Source organism: Diceros bicornis, chromosome 17, assembly GCF_020826845.1.
Source record: "Diceros bicornis minor isolate mBicDic1 chromosome 17, mDicBic1.mat.cur, whole genome shotgun sequence".
In the NCBI taxonomy this organism is placed as follows: domain Eukaryota; kingdom Metazoa; phylum Chordata; class Mammalia; order Perissodactyla; family Rhinocerotidae; genus Diceros; species Diceros bicornis.
This window is the reverse complement of record NC_080756.1, coordinates 32,732,045-32,754,836: the sequence shown is the minus strand read 5'-3', so window position 1 is coordinate 32,754,836 and position 22,792 is coordinate 32,732,045. Positions and strand designations below refer to the sequence as shown.

Below are 22,792 nucleotides of genomic sequence, written 5' to 3'. Positions count from 1 at the left end.
CCTCTGTGGTAGCTTTCATTTTGAAAATTCCTTGCAAACATTAACTAATCCATCTGGCAATCCTTGGAGGCCAGTTGCACTCTCTACATTTTGTTCTTTCAGAGTTTATAGAAAGAGATTTGGCTTCTATCTCATGCTTTTGTGCCCTGGTCTCCCTCTTTTCCTGCTTTGTTTATACACTGGAAGGCTTCAGAAGTCAGATTTTCCTGCTAATTAGTAACCTTTCAAGGCAGAGAAAACTATTTTTTCTGTGTAGTGATTAGTTACTAAGGACATGATCTTGAGGGCTCTGACTCTGGGACAATAAACAGTGAAAGTAAACATTGATGAAAATAAAAGCCCTGTTCTGTGGGCATTTTTTTTTTCTGTAATAAAAATGAACAATGGATGAGATGTAAGCAAAAATGTCAATACAGTAATTACAACTCTGTTGACTTAGAATGATTTCCAAGTGACATATGGACTATATTGGTAATAAGAGTTTCTTTGAAGTGATTTTATAGCACCAGCTATGTCCTTAAATTTTTGAAAGAGTATATAAGTACAGTTGATTACTAAGGGCAAAAAAACTTTTATTGAATGAGCAAGCATACACACAGAGATATACAGAGTGTTCAAAGGATGATACAAAACATTTCTTTTATTTTCTCCTTGAGTTGACTCTCAGTTGTACCTAATCCACCTCGAATGATAAGCAAGGGGAGTCTGTCCTCTTTTGTCTCCCTTTTCCTTCCTCCCACATTCGCTCAGTATGGATTGAGTGCTTAAAATGGACTACACACTTTTCCAGTTGACCGGACTAGAGCACTAAACAAAAGAAAGAGCCTGCCCTTACTGAGCTTACAGTTGAAATAATAAATATAAATATTTGTGTATATATGTATATTTATATTAGGTACACATATAATATATGCATTTATTTATGTAAATATTAATTTATTTTTTACATATATTTACGTAATGCATGAATCTGTGTCAGGCGGTGATAGTCCTGTGAAGAGGTAAGGGAAGACCTCAAAAATAAGATGATATTTGAGCAGTGAGACAAAGGAAGTAAAGGAGTGTGTTGTTTGGCTATTTAGGGAAGAATAACTCAGGCAGAGAAAAAGCAAGTGCCAAGGCTCTGAGGCAGGAAAGAGCTGAAATGTTCAAAGAACAGCAAGGAGGCTGGCAGCGTGGGCCAGAGGTAGAGTCATATACAATGACATCAGAAAGATAAGGCAGTGTGTGTGTGTTTATGTGTACAGGATCAAGCCTCCATCTTTTTAAGCCTCACTTACTGTCCCCTCTCCTGCCATGTTTCTTCTTCCACTTGGCCTCTGATTCTGTTGACAATCAAATGGTTGTGTCCAGTTTTCTTCTTGATGGAGCCAGGCCATGGATGGTGAGGGACAAAACTAGAGAGAAAAAATTCAGGTTCTTTAGATGCTTCTGCATGTGTTTGCAGGGGGTGAGGATTAATGGAAAAAAAATAGCCTTCTAGTCAATAAAGAGCATACAAGACATACAAACCTTTCTTTTACTAATATCACCTCCTTTTAATGCCTAGTGTTGGTGCATTTTTATGCTTACAATCTTTGTCTCTTCTCCACCTTACCAAACACCTTCTTCTGCCATCCTACCTTGATATGAGTCAGGGAGGTGATGGGGTGGTGGAATATTCTATCCTGCTACAATTATCATCAATATTTCATTTCTTCACTTATATTAAACTACAACTTATAAAGTTACAGAGTAAGACATATAATAAATAAAACAGCAATTAAAATAAAATATCAAGTGCATTATCTTCCCCTTCTCTAAACTCCACCCTCCAGGTGCCAGTACAGAACATTTGTTCTGGTACATTTTTACACTTACTGAAAAGAAACACTGTATGTTTGAGAAATAAGTTAAATTAGACATTGTTTCAAGTTGCAGAATATTTCAGGCCACTTGAACACCAAGTCGCAGAATAAGCATAGGCAGATGATGCAGAGCATAGATTTTTTCACTTGCCAAAGTTTTGTCCAGAGTTGAGGAGAAGAGTCAAGATTCAAAATTCACTGTTATGTTATGCTATGGAAATAACTACAAGACGAAGTTAGAGATTGATTCTAGTTTTCTATTTTTTCATCACCTCAGAAACTTTGAGTTGAGTGATAGATTATTATTGGCCAGAAAAAATATCTCAGTTTAGGGGCCTGCCCTGAGACTTAGTGGTTAAGTCTCTCATGCTCCACTTCAGCAGCCCTGGTTCAGTTCCCAGGCACAGACCTACGCCAGTCGTTGGCAGCCATGCTGTGGTGGTGTCCCACATACAAAATAGAGGAAGATTGGCACAGATGTTAGCTCGGGGCAAATCTTCCTTAAGCAAAAAGAGGAAGATTGGCACAGATGTTAGTTCAGGGCGAATCTTCCTTAAGCAAAAAGAGGAAGATTGACAATAGATGTTAGCTCAGGGCAAACCTTCCTCAGCAGAAACAATATCTCAGTTTGTACTTCAGAGGAATTGTGGCCCTTATTACTTGTGAGAACATGAATACTACAGAATTTGGTCCATCCTGTGCCTTTCCATCATCTCCTACTATCACACCCTGCATGTGCTAAGGCTGGATTTAATCTTACGGGATGCAGAGATCAATTTAGAAATTCAGTACTGAACAAAATCCTTTGTCAATAATGATTTTAAAATGATTTTTAAATGAACTAATTTGCTCTCAACATTTGTGATTAGGATAATCACTCTGTTGGAATGTATGTACAGTAGAGATAAAGGGTATTTAAGTGGTGAAGGCTGATTATTCCATTTTCTTCTATGAATAGTTAAATGTTTATACAGCAGGAGGACCATAGACTGAAAATGTACTTGGGTTTTCCTTTGTGACTCTTGCAGATTCAAGCTGGACTAGGTATGTTGGTTTGCAAGAAATAGAGACATAAATCAGAAAAAAAGCCAGTCTAATTTTGATTGTTTAAGAGAATTAGTGCCATTGGATCTATTTTTTTATAGTTCTCTATTTCCAAAGTCTTCTAATGTGGTTTCCCTGCATAACGAGACACATCCCTGAATTTTATTTATGAGTTATTTTATTTTATTTATTACTCATAAGTAAATTTTATTTATTTATGAGTAATAAATTTTATTTATTTATGAATACCAAATAAATTTATCTGGTATTATTTAGTTTTTAATTACAATCTCACAGGGTATCTTGAGACTTGGGGTTATTTTTATTATCATTTTACAATCATGTGGGTACTTGTAAATGGAGAACCTTGGGTGGCGTTGAGGGTAGGAGTGACCTGATTCACCTAATAATGACAACAACGAGATATCCTTTGTTCATGGATATGAAGCAGTGGAATCCCCACAGCAGGGCAATTTGAAGGCTTTTTCTTTTCCTAGAGGAGGAGACCACCTGTCCCAATGTAGCCACACATCCGTTCATCCTTTCCTACATCAGTCCCTTCATAACCAACACAAATCATAGGCCACAGCTCTAGGACCTGGAAAACAAGCCAAATTTTCAGGTCTACATGAGGACAAATCTGCAGCCTGGCCAATGGAGGTGATCATCAGTGATAACTTGGTGAAAATGGAGAGGTTGGGTGGGGTGAGGTGGGGCTAATGCAACTCCTCACCTTGAGAGGTGGCTGTATTTATCTCAGGGATGAGATACCTGTTCTCAGCCTTGCTCTTGACTAGCCTCCATGCTCATTCATATCCTGCCCTCCCCACATCAACCTGCTCACCAAAAGAGCACACAGATATCTGACAGAAAAACAGAGATTGTCAAACAAACCTCTCTCCCAAAACACTTACATCCCAACAAGAAAGGAAAAATAGAATGTGGGCCACTCTTAGTTATCTATTGCTGTATAACAAATTACTACAAACTTAGCAGGTTAAAACAACCCAGGTTTATTATCTGACAGTTTCTATAGCTTAGGAGTCCAGGCACAGCTTAGCTGGGTCCTCTACAAGGCTACAATCAAGATGTTGGCCAGGGCTGGGTTCTCAACTGGAGGCTTGACTGGGGATGGATCCACTTCCAAACTCCTTCAGTTCTTGGCAGAATTCATCTTCTTGTAGCTGTAAGGCTGAGCTCCCTAGCTTCTTGCTGCCTATCAGCCAGGGGTTACTTCTAGCTCCTATAGGAACTGTAGTGCACAGTTTCCTGCTAAATGGTCCTCTCGAGAGGCTCCCTCACAACTTGCAGCTTACTTCTTCAAAGCCGGCAAGGGAGAAAGTCTCTAGCATCAGTTTGCTAGCAAGATGAAGACTTATATAACATGTTGTAATCACAGGAGTGATTACATCACCTTTGCCATAGCCTAATGGCTACAAACATGTTCACCCCCCATCAAGGGGAGGGGATTGCACAAACACATGAACAATAGGAGACAGGAATCATAGGGCCACCTTAAAGCCTGTCTACCACATTACTGTGAAATGATTATTTGCTCATTATACCTCATTCCAAATAGGTTATGGATTCGATTATGGATATACAGTGCAATACAGCAGATCATGGCACTGACATAGATATACACAATAAACTGAAGAGTAAACTGGAAGGAATTCTGCATCTATCTGAGCCATATTTAAGGTCAGGTGATTTATTAGGCATATAGATCACTTGGGAATACTTTTGCCAACTCCAGAAAAAAACAATCATGATATTTAGGGGAATAAGCATCATTAGTTGATCATTATCTTAATAAATAAGTATAGAAGAGATCTGTGAGAATTCATCTTCAGCTTAGTCCAGGATGTCTTGGTAATTTGCAGTACTCATTCCCCTTATGTTTACATGAACCATAATGAAATTTGCCCCAAAGTCTTTGGATATTTTTAATTGGAAACGATGGTCGTGTGGGTAATGGCCCAGCTGTTTCACTGCCTGGTACAAAGCCCTGTCTACAATAGGTGCTCAGTAACAGTCAGTTGAATGAAATGAGTGAGAGAAGAAAGAAGTGAGTCCATGAGTTTTGGCTGCTTGTATCTCAGCCTTCCTGCCATTTAGCATAGAAAGCTGTGCAGAGGAGGCTGTGATGATTGAAACAACTCATCTCCGGTGAGGATTTCATCTGGCTTGTCACTCTGAAGTCTCCAGAGAGGGACCCTCAGAGCCAATTAATACTAATTACCCACCTGGGTGGTGACTGTGACTTCTGCTTCAGTTCCTTTAGAAGTGAGGGTTGGATGGAATTTAGGCAAAAGAAAAACTGGGAGGGGTAATTTTCCAAGGAATGCAAAAGGACATTTTGTGGACAAAGGTGAGGAGTCAGGTGAGAAGGGCAGAAACCCAACCTGAGTATCTGCGAGTCGGGAAGCCAGGGCATCCTTTAAGCTGTGCTGAGTGGAGCTCAGATGCAGAGCTTGGGAAAGTGCCAGCAAAGTTTTCTGCAAGCGCTCCTTAGTTATCTGAAGGCTCCTGGACACATTCATCATGATCTTCCCTCCCATAAACGGCCCCTTACAGTTCTCTGCAGAGTGATTCACGGTCAGGGTGAAAATCGTAGGAAATTGCCTTCACACAAAAAATCTGCTCTCTGGCTCCAAACAGTCAATAACTCCCTAGCCCCAGGAGACACACTTTTTTCTCCTACTCTTAGTCATTTTTTTAGTGATTTGTCTGGTCGTATACTGTATATGTTATCTCAGAGACTCTGCTGCAGTCTTCGACTTTGAGACTGTTAAGCAGATTTTCACTCAACATTCCTGTGAGCTTCCTTGCAAATCACTCTCGTTCTCCTTCTAAAGGCTACCTTTGAATGATTAGTAGAATTTAACTGTTTCTTCTTTTTCCTTCTATTTTTTGGGGAGCGAATACATACTTCCTAAGAAAGTTCTAGAAATCTCCCATCCATCTAATTCAAACATTTCTTGATGTTATCACTTCACAGTTGGGTTTCCTCAAGAGGCTCTGCGTGGCCCTGTGGGGGGTGTTCAGGTCCTGAGGTCACTCTGGGATAGAAGGATCAGAGGTGAGGAGCAGGGGCAACGTCCGGGATGTAGGGGCAGAGTCAGTGGAGTCCACGGGAAGATGATGGAGAAAGAAGGGGATGGAATTGTGGGGTTGGATGTGTCAGGAAATGGGAGCAATGTGAACAAACCGTGGGAGTGACTCAAGGGAGGAGAATTTGTATGAATCACAAAGAGTTGCACAGTCTCACTTGACATCAGAAGGCATTCTTAAAAATAAAATTTTTAAAAAACTAGAAACTTTAAAGAATCTATGAACTTATAGGAATTTTTTTTAACTTGGCAAAGAAGATTTAACTGATATCCATTCACCTGGGTCTCTGTCCTTCATCCATGCCTCTGTTTGTACCTCCATCTACCACAAGGCCCCCGACTTGTTTCTTCTAGTCTTCTCATCCCAGTGAGATGTTTAACTTTGCGAAAGTCATTTCATCTCTAAAGGTTCCTGTATCCTCAGCTATAAAATGAGGGGAATAGATCATTGCTGGCTAAGGTCACTTCTAGTTCTTCAGTAAATTGATTTTATCATGACTAGTGTCCCCTGTCAGATCCCCAGAATGACAGTGTGGATTTCACACCTACTCATTGTCTGATGAGCCCTGGAGCCGGTCCACTCTGTGTTGGAGGCAGCCCACGTGTGCACATGGAGGAGCGCTGCCGCGAGTTCCAGATCAAGAGTCTTGAGGCTGGGACAAGTGGAGGCTGTGGAGTGATTAACACTGACCTGAGTGTGAGGCCAGGCTCTGCCATTCACCAGCTCTGAGCTCACCTCGTTCAGCCTTGTTCCTGCACCATAGTGTAGGGTCATTGTGATATTGAACCAGGGCAGGCCACAGGAGACACTCAGCACAGTGGCGCATATGCGAAGCATCGAGCATCTGTCAGCTGTTGTCACGGTCTTTGTCATCATCATCGTCATCACCATCATCAAGAAATTGTCACAGCATAAGTCCAGAGGCATAATAAGTCTCCTGTCTCCATTTTGTAGGAATAACCAGACTCTTTAAAAGACTTAAAAAAAGACAAAGAAAAAAATTGCCTGCCTTTTTTGAGTCTCTATTTTTCAAGGTCCAGGCGTGTTTCCGTGATCAGAATCTATGTCTGATGCTACTGCCGCTTATGAAAATTAATCATCCCCCCTCCCCACCTCCCTTCATCCTTGACTTCAGGTGATGGGGAGCTTGTTTAAATTCTTGTCATAAGAGCTAATGGTAGTAACATACTTTCAGGTTTTTAACGCTTGCACATAGTTTGGGAAGTCAGTATGTTCAAATGTAACAGAAGAGAAGAATCATAACATAAAACTACTCCATTTGTTAAAACTGAATATTCATTAAAGGAAGCAAAGAATGGGAAAATTCAGTGACTTATTTATAAATAAGCATTACAGTTATCACTAAGCAGGCAAGCTACAGAAGGAAAACATTAGAGATGTTTTTAAAGGAGATTGGAAATTTAGCAAAAATAAGCTGGAAATAAATAAATCACCTTCTTTTGTTGTTGTTCACAAAACCCCTTCCTACTGTTGCTTGATTTCTCCATCCTTCTGCACGGTGGTGGTTGGAACAAAATAGACACTAGAAATGCAACTTTTTATGGTGGCCATCTGAAAGTCAAAGGCCCTTGAGCAAAGTCTTTCTCAAGGCATTCCTTTTTGTCAATTATTAATATATAACCTGTGAAGTTATTCTCCTTGTCCCGAGTGGAATTTTACACAAATCCCTCTTCCTGAGATTATGTTTAATACTAAGTCCATTGTACCTGGAACACTGTAACTGGTTGTCTTTTGACATAGGTCTGACAGAGTTTTTCACATCATTTAATAACTTAACTTTTTAAATTTGCCTTCACAAGATAAATATATTTTCAAGAATCAAAGTATTTAATTAACAAAATGACTTACTAAACCTGCTTCTCACATGTTTATTCTTGTCCCTTAAAGAATCTCTAAATTGGGAAAATTGGATAATTGTGTTATGGAAAGAGTAGAGATCACCAACAGCTTTATTTCTTTTTCTTGATTTAAATGTTTTTATTTTTACTCCTTGTGATTCTGACCAAGATTTCATAATCTGTATTATTAGCTCAGTGTGCCAAAAATAATTGCTACTTTTTAAATGGTAAAGTCAGTTTTAACCTGAAAGATACTTAATGCTCCATACTCTTACAAAAGGAACTCATTACCATTTAGTCACTGTATTTCTGAATTTCTGAAAATTGTTATAAAGGTCAAAAGTCATTTTTATATTCTGGATCCATCCTGTCCTTCCTATTTCTGTTCAGAACATGGAATTCTGTTTAAAGGAACACACTCTTTTTCTATCCTAAGAAACTAATGGAAAACACAATTAAGGATAAAAGCAGCTAAAGCAAGTTCACTACATGCAAAGCCTGTTGGAAATTGCCTAATGCATTGGAGACTGACGTGGCTAACGTCAAATTCTTAGTGTGTTTCTATTTAGCCCTAAATATGCTACCTAAAGCGCCTGTAAAAGTGAGGCAAACATGATGGAGACAACCTCCTGAGGGAGAAAACACTACCAACAATAAACCAAGTAAAAAGCAGTTGCCTATTATATAGGGGGAAAAATGAGGGCTATGCTTTATCTCTGAATCTTTAGATAAACTATATAATTTTTGTATGTGTTACTTTTCACACTTGGAAATTTTGATGATGACATGGTCTTCTACCTCTCTTTCTGAAATGTTACGAGAAAGAATTAGATGGTATATGTAAGGGACCTGAGGGCGTTCAGAAACAAAGGTGTAACGGAACTGCATCTATCCCTGAATACCAGCTGCATCTCACTCATCAAAACTGCACTGCGGTCTTCTGCACAGCCTGTCCCCTCACCACAGTCTTCTCCTTCTTGGTGATGGAAAAGCCAAACGACCAGTTGCTCAGGACAAAATGTTTGACAGCTGTCTTTCTCTCAACCATTATATCCAATCCATCACTAAATATTTTCCGATCTGCCATGAAAATATATCCACTTCTCACTGTCACCCTGGTCCTAGTCGCCATGCTTTCTACCACCTTACCTCTTTGCTTCTAACCTTGCATTTTCTCCCCACTCTATTCTTAGAACAGCAGCCAGAATAACACATTAGACATGTGTTAGACACATCACTCTTTTGCTCAAAATCTTCCAGCAGCTTCCCATTTTACTCTGAGTAAAAACTTAGGACGGCAATCAAGATCCGACGTGGTCTGAGCCCGATTTGCCCAACTGTTACCTCTCCCACCACCTCTGACCTCCTCCCTGCTTGCTCAGCACCAGCTACGCGGTCCTCCTTGCCTCTCCTTGAATACAGTGGGCACCGTACTGCCTAGAACCTTTGCCTGGTCCTCTGAGGCCAGGAACACGCTGCCCCAGGGTTCCTCCCTCAAGTCTTTACTGAATTATCCTCTTCCCACTGAGGCCTCCCCCGAGCACTCTGTGTAAAATTGCAGCCAACCCCCACCCACCCTGAAGCCCCGCATTCCTGGCACCCGTTGTCATGCTCTATCTTTCTTTTTTCCTGTAATACTTATCACATTTTTAACTACTACATAATTTACTAATTTGTTTGTCATGTCTCTTGACCCCACTCCCCATCCCAGTTAGAATGTTAGCTTCATGGAGGTAGGGAAGTCTCCTTTGTTTGGCTCATTGATATATCCCAGGGACCATAGAATAGTGTCTGGCACATACGAGGCACTGCATCCAAATTTGTGAATGAGAGGATGATGAGTGGCCCTGGTTACTAAGAGAACCACTGCCAGGAATGGGGAAGAGGATTTTTAAGAGGACTCACACAAGGTAATTAAGGGGATTTTGTCTAATTATGATACTTAGCGTAGTCTTACTTGGAATGTAGTTTTATTTGTTCATCTCTACATCAATTTTGAAGTCTTCGGGTGCAGAGTAATATTGTATTCATCTTTTTGCCCAACAGTCCTTTGCATATAGTGGGTGTGTGCTGAATGCTTATTGAAACAAGGTTTATGGAAATGAAACAAAACAAAATTGAACAAACTTACGTTGCCTTGCACTTTATATACATATTTATACATATATATTTAGTCAAATTTAAAAGATAAATATGTATATGTCTCCTAGATATATTTACACAAATCAATTATACTTGATCAGTAAAAATTTTCAGAAGAAACAAAAACCGAAAACGAGAAGAGAGAGTAACAACTTATAGAGTAGGTAAATTTCTGGCTATTTCCTTCAATAAGCATAGTCCCAGAAGAGAGCAGAGGATGAGAGGGGTGAATTTGTCCTTCTGTCAGGCAATGTCAGTTCCTATGAGCCCTCATGGTGTGAGAATCTTGCTGTGGTAAATGGGATTCTAGTGTTTCAAGATATGCATTTTTCATACAACGTGACATCCTTACATGAGTCTTAATTTATCTAGTGCTCAATCAAAGAAATAGCCATTCATCCCAGTTCTGAAGAATGATTTCTCTGGGTTTGGCTTCTTCAAAGATGTATTCTTCAACATGGAGCCTTTCTAAAGGATTTTCAAGAGTAATCTTGACTATGCATGATTTTTGCTTTATTTGCTGACCATAGAGCCTAATCCTCATGTGACCCTACAGTAGTCTCTAAGCACCATGGCATTCCAAGTAGAGCCACAAAGATGGTTATTCCTTGTTGGAGATTAAATCCTAAGATATATTTAACAAATTGGACTCACTGGTGTTGCAGCAGAGGAAGTAGATGGACATTGTAATAAGGTTCTCTAAATGAATAATGATTTCTTACGATGAAAATGGTGATCTGCTGCTCTCATCTCTGCTTAGGAGAGAAGAGCAGGAAATGGGTTTAAAATATCACAAGAAGGATGTATTTCAGACACAAGAAAGATTTGCCAGATACTGAGATGGTTTCTTGAGAGAGGTTTTGTGTGGAAACTTTTCTTTTTAACCTCATTCTGTCTGGGGTAGTTTATCACCAGCATTTTTCAAAGAGTGTTCTAGCATTATGCAGGATGCAAGAGGGTTTACTCAAAATAGGGATTCTGTCATCAAATAAATTTCAGATTATTGGAGAAGTGTTGATTTAGACATATGAAGGTGGGTGGATAAATTGTACAGACCTGTAATGGCCCCTTCAGTGCACTATCTAAAAATTGTCTAAACTTATCTTATCCCTTCTCTCAAGAATAACACCAGCCATACAAATCTTCACAGAGTTATCCTTTAATAGCACCACCTAAGCAAGGGTTTCTTTGGAGTTTTTTATTTTAAAGTTATAGAGAGTTTCTAACCAGTCAACAGTAAGTGTAAGAGATCTTGCGAGGAAAGCCATCTGCTCACCTTATTGACTGTTGATTAAAAAAGAGACACAAAAGTAAAAAGGAGGGACAAAAGCCCAGAATGAGGCTTTATATCATCTGTGTGACAGTTTACTTTAAAAATGCATCGGTGTCAACATGTTGCCTGAGTGTAAGGTTAAGTTAACTTTAATGAACACTCTGGGGGTAGGTAGTTGGCTTTCAAAGGGCTCTACTCAGGAGTCCATGCTCTTGAGGGGCCTCCACGTGCTCTTCCAATATTGTTGTCAAAATCCATACCAAAGGCTTATTCTTCAGGATGAGGGCTGTTAGAAAATAGTTTTATGCTGGTGAAATAAGTGGTGGCCAAGATAGGCGGTTGGCTAGGAAGGTTGTACAGGTACCATCACCCTTAAATGAAAGAGGTCTGAGATTGGCAAGCCCAGCAGACTTAAGGAGCTAGAACCTGGGCTCTGTTTGGCCCCATGTCCCCACACTTCATGAAGGCTCTGAGCCCAACCTGACTAGGAGGTGGGCTGCCCTGCCTCAGAGGATTCTTACATTGTCCTCGGGGCGAGCTTTCCATGCGAGGTTGTATAGGAGAGCCTCGAGACAGTGGGGACTTCCCTGAGCCTACAAGGGTAGGTGGTGGAAAATTCTTTTTATACTTGCATGCTAATAAGTGTTTGTACTTCCAGCTGCATTTTATCCAAGACTTGCTGTAGTGTTACATCCCATCAGGCTCTAAACACCAGGCACCACCAGTGTTTACAGAGGACCTGGCAATCTTTAAGCTTCCAAATTGGCTCAGGTTGATTTCCAACATCAGGACTCTGGTATTTGGTATTAAAAAGTTACCCAATGAGAGGAACATTTTTAATGTCAGCCTTCCTGGAATCGCTAGAAAATTCTAGTCATTCAAATCTTCACAATTCCTTTTGACATTGGTGACTTTGGCCAGTGGATTCTAATCATCTATATACAGATACTATATATAGACAGACATAGGACCTTATTTAACAAGGGCTTTTTTGGGTAACAATTTAATGCCAAATGTTGATGGAAAACCAGTTTTACTGCTTGCTTTTAGCCAAACACATTTTTTTCTACATCTTGAAGGAATTTTCTAGAAAAAAGTAACTCCCAATTAGTGATCATTGAGCTGAGTTCTTGCTGTGTCTTTACCACATTTTCAAGCTTCGTGTGGATCATATAAAGTTTCCTCTTTCTTGGATACATTTTAAAGATTTGGGTTGATACCATTTGATGGAAAGCAATCCCTTTATGGATGTGTCTTCCATGTCTTGACGCATGTGTATGTGAACGTCTGCTGAGCTCATAGAAGTACAGATATTTGGTGCCATTTTTGAACACAAGGCTTCTTTTTCTACCTATTGATAAATTTTATTAGTCAATTACAATTGCCCTTTTAAATGATGGAGGTAGGCTGTTTGAATATACATTCAATTATGGGGGAAGTGGACTGTATGGGGGAAGTGGACTGTATGGGGGAAGTGGAAGTGAGTTATCTGTAAAAGTAGCATTTTATACACCTCTTAAAAAGCAAAATAATCCATCACACTTTTATCACCATATGTCTCAGAAGTAGGAAATTGGGTCCTGTTCAAAGAGATGCAACATATTTTGGTTATAGAAGATACTTAGCACTGCTTAAATGCAGCATGGATAACAGAAATCATATCTACTATTAATAGGAGCTCCTCCAGAAGCTGTTTTGCAAGTAAATCTTTCTCTTCTTTTTAGCTGCTAAAATAGAAGCTTCCTGGATTTATTGTTACTTTCATATGTCATAAAGTAAGCCAGAAATTTCTCACCATGTTTGTTTGATAAAGTATGATGAACATTTGATTACCTTCAGGAAATGCAGCTCTAAAATACTTGGATCATTACTAAGTGAGGGAAATTGTACATTATATTCAGTTTCTTTTCCTTATTGATTTCAGATTACTGAGCAAAGGTACCATCTTCCAGGTGACGATCAATAGGAGGTGGTAGAAGAATGAGATATTATGTCTCATAATTTTATAAATACACTGATTTTAATCTGCCTTCATCTGTCTATCATTGGTGCCTCTTGGGAGAGAAAGTTTGGCCTTGGAAAAGCAAGTTTTACATTGGCTGGGAGAAGACTGAGGTATATAAATCCACTTTTGTCTCCCAGGTATTTAGTTTCTTCATTTAAATTTTTTGTGTGTGTGAGGAATACTGGCTCTGAGCTAACATCCGTTGCCAATCCTCCTCTTTTTGCTGAGGAAGATTAGCTCTGAGCTAACATCTGTGCCCATTTTCCTCTATTTTGTGTATGGGGACGCCACCACAACATGGCTTGATGAGTGGTGACTTTGTCTGCGCCAGGGATTCAAACCTGCAAACTCCAGGCCACCAAACAGAGTGTGCGAACTTAACAACTTCGCCATGGGGCTGGGCCCCTGAGTTTCTTCACTTAAATTTTATCAATGAATTTTAGAGCTTATGAAAGTCATAAAATGAATCACCGGCTGGAGCAGGGTAGAGTGTGGCTGGCAGCCATGCCATTGAGGTCCTGAAACAACTATTTTCTGTCCCAGTCAGCTTTGTCCTGTTGCTTTCAAAGGAAAGAAAAAGCTAAATGAGTCATCTGTTCATGTCTGCATTTGAGATAACAATGTGGCCTGTGCTCGTGTCATGGGAGATTTGTCCTGAACCCCTCTGCAGCATGGCATTGTGCCAGTTTAATCCCAAATCAGAGACACAACTGAATAGAAAATCATTAGGAAAGATGACAGAAGTGATTCAGCTTCTCAGAAGCAGCTTTTAACTTTTCTTAACTTAAGACGGCCCCCAGACTCTCTTGTCTACGTTGCGGTCTGTCTGTGTACGTGTCTGAGTCTGTCTGTATCTGTGTGGTCTCCCTGTTTCATCAGCTGTGCCCCGTGCTCTGGAAGCTGAGCTAGGAGTGAAGAGCTTCCAGGTTACACTTCGGCCCCAGAGCTGGAATTCATCTGCGGTAATCGACAGCATTGAGGAAAACTGCTGCTGTTCCGTGAGCCGCTTGGGCAGACGCGTGTCTGTGCCAATGGCAGCTGAGAGACTCTCTGGGCCTACATCGGTCACCTTGAAGACACTTACAGTGGTGTTAAGAGAAGGTATTTACCTCTTTACAGCTCAGGAGGAGACTTTTCTGCGTCCTCTCAAGCCAGAAAATGAAAAGCAAGCCCAGTAATAGCTGCCATGGGGAGTATATTGATATCTCACCTCTTGTTTGCACAAGTTTGCTAGGAGATAGGATAGGTCAGCTCTCCACACCTTTATTTTAAACTGATCATCCAGTTAAAGCACAAAAAAGTCATTCTCCTGAAGTCACACAGTTGATCATAGGTAGAATGATGTATGTTGTTAGTAGCTGTATTATTAGGTACTTTAATTCCAATCTCTATTTCCTTTCCTCATGTAATTAGGAATAAGTCAATTTCCATTGGACTCTTTTCCTAAAAACGAACTAGTCCCTTTGGAAATTAAAGCACTTCCTTTGGAAAATGTCCCAAAAGTCCATCTTTTTAGTCTCTTGGTCTTTCTGAGTTTCATCTAAACCTATTAGGCTGAAAAAAGCTGTACATTGTTTAGCAAATTTTGTCATATCTGTGATCCCCAAGATCCAAAACGGGGCTGTCCTCCCAGTTTTTCTTGTCCTAGAAAATTTAGCCATGTCCTAGTGAAAAAAATTTTTCCAACTTCCCAATTTTCTGCTTGGCACATTCACTTGTATTTTGAAGAAATATCTTCTTAAATATTTTAAATCTGAGCTGATTGAAGAGGAGGAAGGATCAATAGTAGTATGGACAATTAAAGTTTAGCTTAAAGAATCATTTGTGAACTTTGTTTTCAAAACCATCTTCATGGAAATGGGACAGTTTGCCCTATCTTAGGTGGGATATTTTTCAAATAAAGAGAAACACAAGCTTCCTTCTTGCCTTTTCAGATCTGCAGTCCCCACTAGAAATAGGGAGCGGTGGCCTCCACTGCTCCCCCCCCCCATGGCCTCATATCAGAGGGTAACAATTTGGATAACACCAACTTTCCGAGCTAGAGGAACCTTTGGATCCCAGTCCCACTGGGCTGAGCTCTGAGCTCTAAGCCTCACTTGTCTCATTTTATAGTTGAAGCACCTTGAAGATGGAAAGGCAGATGTGCCTGCCCAAGGTGACCAATGGTGTATTAGTGGCAGGGGCGTGACTTGAGTCTGAACGGCTGTTCCTGATCTGAGGCTTTACTTTCCACGCATGAGGAACCTCCCCATGGCCTCTAGGTAAAGGTCAACTGCACAGCATGTCATAGAAGACCTTCATGATCTGTCTCCTGCCCACATGTCTAGTCTTATTTTCTGCCATTCTTCCCTTGCACTTCACACTCTAGAAGGACGGAATGGCTCTTAATTACACTGTGTGGCATTGGACACCTACCTGCCTTATACATTCTGTACCTTCTGCCTGGAAATGTTTCTGGAACATTCTGGAACCCCTCCCTCAATGTTTTCTGCCTTATAAGCGTTCACTCATTTTTCACATCCAGATTGTCACCTCCACAGGATGCCCTTTCTACCCATTCCCCTTCTCCCACCCAATTTTCTTTCTTGCTCAGAATATTTATTCATTTATTGATTTATTCAACAAATATTTCTGCGCACCCACTAAGTACCAGGCACTGAGCTAAGCACTAAGTATGCACAGTGAGCACAATTGACCAGCTCCTTGCCTTCATGGAGCTTACAGTCTAGTGGAGACGTTACAGACTGTAAGCATATAGATAAATATGCAATTACAACTGGGATGATTGCCATGGAGGGAATAGAGGCTGTGCTTTGAGCCTGAAGAGCCCATCCCTGTGTCCCCAGTAGCAGTGAGTGCCTTGGGGATCCTGCCCACTGCAGGGGCTCAGAGAATGAGGAGGGAGGCAGGCTCAGGAGTTGGGCATCTGCTGTCACCTGACACCTGCTTTCTCCCAACCTAGTGGCTGCTGAAGAGCTCAGCATTCTGTTGAGCAAAGGACATACACGTATGGTCACCATAGTGAGGAAGCAGCATTTGGTCAGGCAAGAAGGGGTGATATTGGGGGTGTGAAGGCAATGCCTCTTTCAGATCCCCAGCTAGGCTGTTCTCTGATAACCTCGATGAGGGGCAGGGAGGAAGCTCATTGGATAACACGTGATCCAGGACTATGATTAATGGCCTGGTGTAAGTGCTGTTAATACCTGCACTCGTCTTAGTTCTTAGGATTAATTAATAGGGTGTATTACATGGAAAGTTCTCTATGGTTTTCTTTTTAAACATTTTTTAAAAGAAAAAACAACATCATGCATTAAATACAGTAAAGTCTATTTTAAATAGGCCTCCCTTCAAATGTATCTTATTACATACGCACATTGAAATGCAAACTATTTTTATGGTGTCCATTATAACATATTATTAGTAATAAACAGAATTTTTTCCTGGTATTTATAAATGACAGAAAAACTTCACAAATTAATATATACAATATCAGAGAAAGGCGCTTTCTCAGTTTAACGAATTGTAATGATTTCTGATTCAAAAAAACCTCATGGAACAAACACTTGCTTACTGGTTTAATTTGAGAGGTGCTAAGAAACTCCTTGCTCAAATGATTTCCCTCATTGGTGCTCCAAATTTTACCATTCTCATTTAATTTCCTTCATGCTAAGCTGTGCTTCTCCTGGTGGGCTTTGTGTGTGGGTTTGTTTTTTTTTCCAATGCGTTCTATTTCCGAAAGGACAATAATTCTCCAGGATGCCTTAGTGAGCTTGATTCTCTCCAGCTGCTTTGCTCCCTGGAAACGAGTTCCCTGGGGGGACAGGGATTCTGAAAGGAGCCAGACCAAGAAGCAGTGTTGCCATAGGGCTGCCCGGAACAAAGAGTAATGGTCTCTTATTGTGTTGTACAATTATCAGATGTTTCTGGGTGGCAAACGTGTGTCAGGGGGACGTGTGAATATCTTGATGTGCCAGGGGTTTTAGCCTGAGGGCTTTCTCTGATGAATTCAGCACACTGATCAAAAGCTTTACCTTGGTCTAATTTAGTCATTCTTCAATGAGAACTTAAAAATGAAAGAGATGCTTAAATGCTGACTGAAGTGGAATTAAACCAAAATTAATTAATCCTTCATTATTGTATGTTTCAGAGACTGCAGCACAAGGAAGTTTTACTGGGCTTGTTGTTCCTGGTTTTCCTGTTCATTCCAGCCAGCAATTTCTTCTTCAGGGTGGGTTTTGTGGTGGCCAAGAGAGTCCTTTACATGCCTAGGTAATTATTGCTCACGATTTCCTCTTCACGAGACCTGCCCTCTGTCACCAGCATTGATAGTTCCAGAGGGACAGTCCTTGGCGTGTATAACAGTTAGATCCTTGTGGAGCTAAGGTGTTTATTACCTCAGCTCTAAAGACAGCCACAGAGAAGTCTGGAGGAGATCAATTTGCTTATTCACTCTAGTTTGCAATGGCTTACCTCCAGGTGAAAGCTCGACAGTTAAATGTGAAATATTGACTGGAGTATATTCAGGATTTTAGCAGCAGTCATTTACCACAATATCTATGTTTTATTAAACATAATGATAGTAATTTTCTAGAAATATTTAATTTGCATAAATTCATTATGTTAAGTAGCATGATTGTAATTAACTTCTTCCTGTCTCCTTCTTTCTTTACCTCTTTTTTTTGTATTTAATTTAAAAATGGGAAATATGTTAAATGAGTAGTGTGGGGGATCAGAATTGGGCACCCCAAAATGTGTCTCTTTGGCTTGATCATTTTTAACAAAAGACTCTGAAAGAAACTTGGACCTTCCCCCTAACTGCCTAAAAGAATTTAAGGTAGATAGAAGGCCTGTTCCAGGAAGGAGCTATCACCATAGATAACTATAGTGTAATGTAAAATTGGTGATATTTTAAAATAGGTGATATTCTGTGATAGACAGAAGGGCCTGAGCAGGCCCATTTTTATCAAAGTTCTGTCTCTTGGTTCACATTGCCTACATATGGCCCAGCAAACATTTGTTTAACAAATATTTACATTTCCATCTTCATGTAAATTGCCTTCCTCCCCTTTGAAGCCCCAGACCACTACCCCCAACATTCTCCTCTGTCTTTAGCTGAAAATGGTATTTAAGGTGGCAGCTTCTGACATTCTGGCAAGTTAACTCAGTTTTATTTAGTTTCTCCCATGTATACATGTTATTAAACTTTGTTTGATTTTCTCCTGTTATTCTGTTTCATGTCAATTTAATTCTTAGACCTGAGGGTAGAGGAAAGACCTGAGGGCAGAGGAATTTCCTTCCTCCCCTACAGTTGATTTCAGGTGGAGTACACACTAAAAAAATAGTAAGTATGCAGGGAAATATGTTAATTAGCTTGACTGTACTAACCATTTCACTATGTATATGTATATTAAATCATCATGGTTTATACCTTTAAATATATACAATTTTTATTTAAAAATAGATAAATGAAATTTTTTTTGATTTTTAATAATTAAAATAAAAATGGGAATAATCTTAAGAAATCTGCTGCTGAGAAAAAATTAGTTTAAAAATTATAAAGGGCAGGCATTCAGACGTGTGAGATTACATAATGCACTTATCTCTGACTATTTGAACTGTGCTAAATCTTGTGTGTTCTCTTGTCTTATTCAAATGTGAGCATTCCAAGGCCATGTTTCTTTTCATATGCCTGGAAATGACCCTGAATCGAGGAATGGAGTCTTTATTCTGCCAATTATTAGTCATGTGTCCTGAAGCAGGACGTGAATCTTTTTTGGGCCAAGTTTTCTCATTTTTCAGAATCAGGGCATTTTATTAAACAATCTCTGAAGTTATCTCATTTTAGAAATGATATATAAAAATGACTATTTTCTGAAAGTCAGTTATCATAAACCAAACTATTATAAACAAATCATTATTTTTTATGATTTTGAGCTAGCAATGAAAGTGATCAAAATCATATATTTCAGTCAGAAATGAATTTCAAAATTGTGGATCACCTGGGCCGGCCCCGTGGCTTAGCGGTTAAGTGCACGCGCTCCGCTGCTGGCGGCCCCGGTTGGGATCCCGGGCGCGCACTGACGCACCGCTTCTCCGGCCGCACTGACGCACCGCTTCTCCGGCCACGCTGAGGCCGCGTCCCACATACAGCAACTAGAAGGATGTGCAGCTATGACATACAACTATCTACTGGGGCTTTGGAGGGAAAAAATAAATAAATAAAATTAAAAAAAAAAAATTGTGGATCACCTAAGAACCAAGTACTTAATAGCTTTCCTGAGACATTTCAAGATCTTGTTTTCAATTGACTAGGGGAGCAGTCAGCTCACTACGTGCTTTAGAAGGCTTCAGCACAATTTGAGAAGCAGCTTATCGCTCAGTAAATAGTATTTGATAAGAATAAAAATAGGTCAATAATTCTAGGTATTCTATGTGTGCCTTCTGCTCCCCCTCTGTTCTAGTTTCAAAGGTACCCAAATACACCTTCCTCTCAATTGCACTTTGAAATCTGGATAAAGAGAGGGGGACTGGCTGTTTAGTATCCACTATCTGCTTAGCGCTAGGGAGTTCTAGGGTCAGAATTTCATCAGCAAAATATATAGGAATAATATTTTATTCTGATGACAAGTGCCAGTTTTATGGGTGTCCTTTTTGAACTGGCAGGCATGTTTATGGCTTAAATAGATCTATCATAAATTTTTTGCCCTCTTATTTCTATCCAGAAGGAGATATATAATTTTATGGCTCTTTTTTTTTGTGTTTCAGTCACATTTCAAATGACTAAAATTTCTTACAATTAAAGAAGTTGAAATAGTTAATGAGAGATGTCAAAATAAGTAATAGATTCTAATCATTCATGCTCATGCCAGAATAAGATAACTTATTCACTTTAGTACTAAAGAGCAAATCCCAAGCTAGTAGAAAACTTGAATGGGTTGGAATGGGGAAAAAGTAGACAGAATTAGCAAAGGCGGAAATGATATGTGTGATAGAACTTGTTAGAATAACTGAGAATACAGATGGAAAAATTGGATAAATAATCTGGGAAAGAGAGGAAAAACTAAAAATGGCTGTAAATTTTAAAAGAGATGCTCTTTATACTGTACAGTCCCTAAACTTACAGATACTTGAGACATGAGGAATTTGAAAAGAGTGACCTTCTGTTCTTTTCTAATGCAAATAAAAATTTCAAATCATATCTATCAGTATAAAATGAAATTTTTAACCAAACAAGAATCTCAGTAAAAATGAAGCTTTGTATTTATTTCTTGAGATACGATGTGAGGAATATTACATACAATATGTGGGATCTATTCTGATGCAGTATCTCCATGTGAATCTCTGATGCTTCAGAGTCGCTAGAGAAGAGAGATGCTTGAGGCTGAATCTAGTTGTTGCCAATGTTATTATCATCAACAGGGAAGGCATTTTATGTTATCAGAAACTTAATTTAGGAAATGTAGTCAAAAGAACACTGAACTAGCTGGTAACTTTGGAAAATCATTGAAATTTGCCACATTACCACTTTCTGGTCTGTCAAATGAGAGAGTTGGCTTTCCTCAATGACTTCCAAATGTTGGTTGAAGGAACACTGTGGACTGTTAGTCCATGACAATTTTTACTGATCTGTGGCCACACGGGAAGTAAAAGAAGGCAGTGTGATGAGTTTTTCATAAAGCTAAATCTATGCAGTTTTTAAATTCTGAGACTACTTCTGTTCTACTTTATTACTGTTAGAATGTCCTTTCATTTATGAAATGATAATAAAGGCAGATGGTAATTTTATTTATTAACATCCCTACTTGGCAAAATTAAAAGTATTAATAATTATTAATTATTAATATTCTTACTTGACAACCCTCTGACAGTCCTCCCAGTGTTTTTCAAAAATCTAAAATTCCAGTGCCACTAGATTGCATGATTTCTAAGATTTCACCTACCTCTAGAGTTCAATTGTTTTGTGATTCGAAGTAATGTTGTAGAGAATATGTGGGGACTGGGCGAGGTTGAACCATCTGATGAGAGACAAGTCACTACAGGTTTTTAGGAGTCTGGACCACAGAAATCGTAGAGAGCCCAGGAACCAGGCACAGCCTTGATGCTCTGTTTGACCATCGGATAGAATTAATACACTAGAGAAGCAGGAAAAGCAAGATGGGCTTGTCAAAGAACCATTCTACTAAAACACTAGTAAATAAATCAGCATACAGTGTTCACAAGTTTCTGAGATCAAGGGCACCTGGGCATGCCTGACCATATAGACATCCAGTGGCTCCTGGTCCTGAATCTGTTTGTCATGCATTCTTGTCACGGCCACCTGAAACACAAGAACAAATCTCTATCTTCATGAGAGGAGAATTGTTTTATAGGAATGACAAGAGGAAAAGAAAAACAAATTTTTTTTAAGTCAAGTATACAATTTTGCTGTCCGTCAGGATATAGAAAGTCACAAGAGACTGTCAATCATGCTCTAACAACAACAACAAAAACAGACCAGATAAGCCACAAAATCATAGTTTTTCTAAATCAATCAGAGTGCTGAGGATGCAAAGAAACCTAAGTGACTTAAACTCCAGAAAGTGAAAAACCCTTTATAAGCAAGAAAAGGCCCCAGGCCATTCTTGTCCCTGGTGGTGCAGTGGAAGAAGGACAAAGGACCTGCCATAGACTAAGGGTTAGGAGAAATCAGCTAAAATTTTAACAAACACTTAGCAGCTACTTGTAGGCTGGCATTACAGATTATATTTCCAAGGAGCCGAAGCCACAGATAAATCTATACCCATTCCCCAGTTCTTTGCCATGTGTCTTCACCTGACGGTGGAGAAAGTACAGACAGCTGAGAAAAATCGATTGAGGATATTCCATATGGTGCAGGAGAGCTGACAAAACCTCCCTTTCTCCCCCAGGCATTCCAGACTTTCAGAAGGCAAGGACTAAGAGAGAGGCGGGAGAGCCCAGTAAGAACCCTCACAAGGATTTCCTGCAGAATGTGATCTCCCTGGGTGCAGAAAACCTGGGGCTGGCCTGGAGATCAAAGCAAACCCCCCGACTATGTAGAGAGCTGATATCCAGGCTGTAGAGCAGAGAGAGCTCCTACAGTTTGGAAAGCTGGCTGTTTGGACATAAAGCACAAGGATTAATTCTGGGATTTCGTGCGAGCTCACACTCAAAGTGTGCGGGAACAAAGTCCTGACCCTGCTCTCAAAATATTTGAAACTAGCCATGAACTGAGTAAAACTAAAGCTGCACGAAAGCCTGCACTCAGGTTAACAACAGATCAGATTGGCTCATCTCCTCAATTAGCAGCCTGATGTAGGAAGGATCCTGATTTCTATGGAGGCAAATATTATTTACCTCAGTCTCTACTATTCTATTACACAAAATGTCTAACATAAAATTAAAAATCATGGGACACACAAAGAAGAAAGAAATGTAGCCTGTGGTCAAAACAGAAAATAGTCAATAGAAGCAGAAAGAGAGGTGATGGTAGTGTCAGACCAGAATTTTA

General features: G+C 39.7%; 1 pseudogene; it reads left to right on the top strand.

The window, feature by feature from the left end:
* LOC131415557 (protein O-mannosyl-transferase TMTC1-like) overlaps positions 1-22,792 on the top strand; it is a 194,392-nt pseudogene that overhangs the window by 66,156 nt on the left and 105,444 nt on the right.